This window comes from Ursus arctos, unplaced genomic scaffold (genome assembly GCF_023065955.2).
Source record: "Ursus arctos isolate Adak ecotype North America unplaced genomic scaffold, UrsArc2.0 scaffold_10, whole genome shotgun sequence".
Lineage (NCBI taxonomy): Eukaryota > Metazoa > Chordata > Mammalia > Carnivora > Ursidae > Ursus > Ursus arctos.
In genome coordinates, this window is record NW_026622764.1 from 176,591 (window position 1) to 182,590 (window position 6,000).

Below are 6,000 nucleotides of genomic sequence, written 5' to 3' on the forward strand. Positions count from 1 at the left end.
TGAGAATGTAAATTGGTTCAGCCACTGTGGAAAGCAGGAGGGAGGTTCCTCAAAAAAAAAAAAAAGAAAAGAAAAGAAAAGAAAAAAAGAAATACCACATGATCCAATAATTCCACTATAGGGTTTTTACCCAAAGAAAATGAAGACACTAATTTGAAAAGATACACGCGCCCCTACGTTTATTGTAGCGTTATTTACAGAAGCACCCAAGTGTCCGCTGATACCTGGATGGATAAAGAAGAGATGGTGCATACATGTAATGGAATATTACTCAGTCATAAAAAAGAAAGATCTTGCCATTTGCGACAACATGGATGGACCCAGAGGGTACCAGTACCGGGCTAAGTGAAACACATCAGAGAAAGATAAATAGCATACAATTTCACTTATATGTGGGATCTGAAAAGCAAAACGAACAAACAAAAAACAGACTCGTCAATGCAGAGAACAGACTGGTGGTTGCCAGAGGGGAGGGGGTGGGGGATGGGTGAAACAGGTGACGGGCATTAAGGGGTACAAACGTCCAAGTATAAAATAAATAAGTCAAGGGGACGAAAACGACAGCATAGGGAATGCAGTCGATAATACTGAAGTCACCTTGTACACTGACAGATGGTGACTACACTTAGGGTACTGAGCACTGAGGGATGTACAGAATTACCGAATCACTGTGCTGCACACCTGAAACCAAGACGGCATTATATGTTAGTTATACTTCAACTTAAAAAAGAAATACATAAATCAAAAAGATAAAGACAACTTAAACATGATTATGAAACCAATTGCATCTGCACTTAGGTCCATTTTATTTTCAATATCTTGGAATGCTTCTTCAGTTTAATTTTGTTTTGGAATATGCGAAATATTTACCTGGCCCCAGAGTCAAATCTGTCAAACAACTGCTTTTTCTAAGAGGTCTGGGGTGTCCCAGTCATCTTGGCCCTGTTCCCTGTTGACAAATCTAATTTTACCATCACTCCTTTAACTTCTGAAAATAAAGGATACACGATATGTGTCAATTTATTTATACGTATGTGTACGTAGCTAAATTGTCATCCCCTCTTTTTTAGACAAACGTAGCATATCTCACACCTTCTACTTCACGTTACCTTTTCCATTTCGCAATGCACTCTAGACATAATTCTATAGTGGTATGTAGAGAGGTTTCTTGTTCCTTTCCGTACCTGTATAGTACGTCATCGTGTGAAAGCACCCGAATTTATTCACCCAGCTGCCTTTGGTGGACGTTTGGGTTAGCTCCGATTCTGTCATTACAAACACTGCTGCAATCAGTATCTTTTGCGATTTCTTTTCAGATCTTTGCCAGCGTGCTTTTGGAATGGGTACTGCTGGGGTGAAGTCAAGGGCAGTTTCATTGAGGATTGCCAGTTTGGGGGATTTTGGCCAACCTGCTAGTCGAGAAAGGGCATTACAGTGCAAGTTTAATTTACATTTCGCTGTTATAAGTGAGGTGGACCAACTTTTTATAGGTTAAGAGCTACTTGCAATTCTTTTTCTGTGAACTTTTGTTCATCCCCCTTGCCCATCTTTATGTGGAGTGGTTTGCATTTTTCTTTTTCTTTTTAGAAGTTCTTTATATATAAGGATATTAACCCTTTGTGATGTAAGTTGCAATTGTTTTTCCCAATTTATACTTGTTTTTCCATGGATTATTCTGGGTTCTTTAGATATTTAACCATTTCATCTACAAATAGAAAAAAACCCCAATACCTACTTCATTGCATTTTCACACCTAATGGATTTGTCTTGTCTGCTTGCTAATACCTCTGACACAATTTAAAGGGTATACGGGATAGTAGGCATGCTTGTCCTATTTCCAACTTTATAGGGAATACCTTTAGTGTTTCCCTGTTAATTAAGTACTGTCTTAGGACCGAGACATTTATATTTTATTATGTTAGGGAAGTATCAATAGCAATGTCTATTTTATAAAGGTCATTTGAATTTTATTTTTAGCATGAATGGGTGTTTAGGCTCGGAGATGGAAGGTCCTGTTGAGATGCCAGGCTGAGGACAAGGTGCTCCATTCTAGAAATGCTTTGGGCATGGCACTCTCCTGCAAATCCTTTCTCTCCCTTTTATTGCATTGAGTCCTGTATGTTCCCAAGGATTCTCAGCCCAGCAGTTAAAAACTAAGTAACTCTGAAGAGCTGACTCCCCTTACTCCTAATATGGAAGAAGAATTTGTGTAAAGCCAGGTTTTAGCGCCAGCTGGTGAGATTTGGAATTGGTGCCTGCTGCTGTCTCCAGCCAGGTCAGTGTGGCGGCCGTCCCCAGTGCCCTCGCTCCTGCCTCCCTTCCTTCTGCTGCAGGCCCAGTTTCCCCAGTGCCCTCGCTCCTGCCTCCCTTCCTTCTGCTGCAGGCCCACGTTTCCCCTCATTCACCGGGACTCCGCCATCCGGACTGCAGCCTTGTCTTCCCACAATGCATTCTACTCCACAGGGACAGCGCTGCCAGCTCCCTGCACCCTCCTGTCCTGACCTCTCTGCTCCTCTCCTCTCCAGCAAACCCCTGCCAGGACTCCTGGCATCGTTCCCGCCTGGAATGGCCCCTCTGGCTGCAGTTGCCCTATTCCACACCCACAGTTCCCTTCTTTTCAGCTTTCTTAGTTGACTGTATCTGAGACTTGCTCCCCGTCTTCATGTCATTCCCGTCCAGGTAGGACATACGGCCCTCCCTTTAACACCTGACACTGGGATCACGGGTTCCCCCGCCCCGTGTCCTCGGCTGCTGGCCACACCGTACGGGGGTGTTTCCGCACTCCCTTCTTAGACCCACAACCGTGTGCTTCTGAGACATGTTGGAGGTGCACACAGCAGGGCCATGTAATTGCAGGCTCCACCACCATGCTGGGTCCCGCGCCAAATGCCAGCTTTCCCTATTCAGGTCCCTGCTTCGTGCAATGACTATTTAAAATCTTCTCTCTCACTGCTTCTTAGGTGCGGAGCCCAGTTACTCGCTCACATTGAGGGTGTTTATCCTGCCTCTTCCCAGAGACAATTCTAGTCCCTGGGACCCACACATGAGCAACAAAACCCTCATGGCATTTGCATTCTTATCTATTATTCAAAGAGGCAATGCCGGGACGCCTGGGGGAGCTCAGTCGGTGAAGCATCTGCCTTCGGCTCATGATCTCGGGGTCCTGGGATTGAGTCCCGCATCGGGCTCCCTGCTCAGTGGGGAGTCTGCTTCTCCCTCTGCCTGCTGCTCCCCTGCGTGTGCTCTTGCTCTCTGATAAATATATAAATAAAATCATAAAAAAGAGGCAGTTGATTTTGTACTTATTACCATAAGCGTTCTTTCAGTTTTTCACAGCCAACAACTATTTGCTGAGCATGACTCACCAGGTGTTACAGGTGCTGAGGATACCACAGCAGCACGATGTGGCCACCACCCCCTCAGGTGGGAGAAACACACAAGATAAAGGCGTTACATCAGTCATGTGGTGACATGAGACAGCAGAACGAGGGGCCAGAGAGTGATGGGGTGTGCTTCCTAAACGAGGGTACAGAGGAGATTGTAGCAAGCCCAGAGGTCTGGGGAAGTGCGGCTGAGCCCTGGGACAGCCGGGCTCCCAAGGAGGACAGCAGGTGCAGGGCCCAGGCCGGGGGGCGGGCAGAGCAGCCTCACAGTAAGTGTGACCTCCCTGAGGCCACAGCATTACCACAACCCAGGCACGCAGAATCCTGGGAGGAGTAGAAAGGCCCACCTGGATCTTGTATCCTGCAGAAACCTGGGGTCCCCCTTGGGGAGATGCCTAGAGAGCATCACAGAGCAACACCCCCTTCTTAGAGCATTTCTCAACTTCGAGGAACACAGACGTGCAGAGACGGCATGGGCGGGGCATCATCAGAGGCAGAAGACAGCCACGGCAGGCCCTTTCAAAAGCACAAGGTGACCTTCTCAAATGATATCTGCATTTGTATCAAATAATGGAAATAATAGCATATCTCCTAATGGAGATAAAAGTCGGCTTTTAGTCCCCCTGGAATATGCTGTTTTGATAGGAGAGAGGGTCCGTCGGATTTCTGTGTCTTAGGATACTTTCAAGTCAGTTAGGAAACATTAAGTGCCTTATAAACGTGCCATAATTCAGAGCCCTAAAATATGGCAGCTGAAAACCACAATCCATTTAATGCAATTTTTATTGTATGATAGCAACATTTATGACCAAACTTTTAAGGAAATACGATTTCAACCACTCCATCTCTGAAAACAAAATTAGCTTTTGGTTTCCAGGGAAAGCCCTGGCGTTCCACGGGGGCAGCTCTGGCACCTGGTCTGAGCCGTCTGGGTTGGCACCCACCTTTCCTACCTTTCTCCTGTGAGCCTGGTAGGCTTTCTCCCAGGTGCGTGGCAGGCACTCGCTGCCCCCGCAGGGAGGAGTTGGCCTGGGGGCTCTTCGCATTTCGAACAGCAAAACCAGCTGCTCCCTTCCACTAGCCGGCCTGCGTGCATTCTGCAGACTGTTGTGTTTGCTGGATCAGCTGACAGTTGTCATGGCGTCCAAGCCAAGGAGAAAAGAAAGGGCTAGAAGGTATCTTAACATAGGAGAGCTAAGATCCTTCTGCTCTAAAGGGTATTTTCTCAAGAGATCTCAAGTAGCTTAGTGATGCCGTTTTGATGCCACTGCCCACCTCCCCCGTTTCTTCCCCAGCTGACTTTCCCCTTCCCAGGCTCCCTTCTTTTCTTGCTTTCTTCCTTCCCCAACCATCCTTTCCCTCTCTCCTCTCTCATATTCTCCTCCCTCCCCCTTCCTGCCTCCCTTTGCCTCCTATCTTTGAATAACTTGTAATAATTTGCATAACTCCAAATATTCTTATTTGCAGCTTAGGTGGCAGATTTTCTTTCTTTTTTTTTTTTCCAATTGACTTGAGGATTAGGTACAGAAAATTTCACTCGTTTTAAGCTGTTCCTCTCTGTGGCTTTTATCTGGTTGGGACGGGTTTTCCATGACACAGATGAAGGACTGTGGTGCCAGAATATCTGCTGGTTGTTCATCTTTGTCGAAATCATAGGCATAATTTTAGAGGTGACGTGATTAGAGGAATTGGCTAATGACAAAATGGCAATATTATTTTCATCTCAAATTGCCGGTCGTCGTGATGTCACCATACCCATCACGGAAACCTTGTGGTGCAGGATCAGTGACTGGGGGCTCGCGGTCGAGCTGGGCGTCGGCAAACAGAACACAACAGACAAGGGGCATTTTATGAAGAATTGTGTTCTGCATATGAGCGTGATTCAGTGGCTGTTGGTCTGAAAGAGAACTAGCTAAGCCTAAATTGAATCAGACTTCGGAAAAGTAAGATGTGAATAAAATCAGAATATGACTTTCTCCTGTCTGGCTTTAGGTGGCGAAGTATGGTGCACTTAGCTGGTTCCAATGCTCTTCAAAAGTTTGGCAGAAGACTTTGCAGGCTGGTAAAATTGCTGATGTACTGATAGTTAAAAAGTTGGGTTTTTCAAAGTGAATTTATTTTAGTTCACAAGTAATAACTTCAGAAAATTATGCATATATAGTAGAAGATAGATGTAAGAATTACTGCCTGAAAAATACAGCTGGCACTTGAAGACATGAGGCTTCACTAAGATTTCTTAGCCTATGGGCGCCTGGGTGGCTCAGTCGTTAAGCGTCTGCCTTTGGCTCAGGGCCTGATCCCAGGGTCCTGGGATCGAGCCCCGTATCGGGCTCCTCCACTGGGAGCCTGCTTCTCCCACTCCCCCTGCTTGTGTTCCCTCTCTTGCTGGTTGTTTCTCTCTGTCAAATAAATAAATAAAATCTTCAAAAAAAAAAAGATTTCTTAGTCTATAAAATCTACATGTCATATTTATCTGACTATAGAAAGAAAGAAAATCAATAATAATAATAAATAAATAACTTTCTTTACCCAGCTACTGCCATTGGTCGAGCCCAACATTCAGTACACGCTCCAGGAAACCCTGCCATTAATGAAATAATGGTATTGATGATAATGA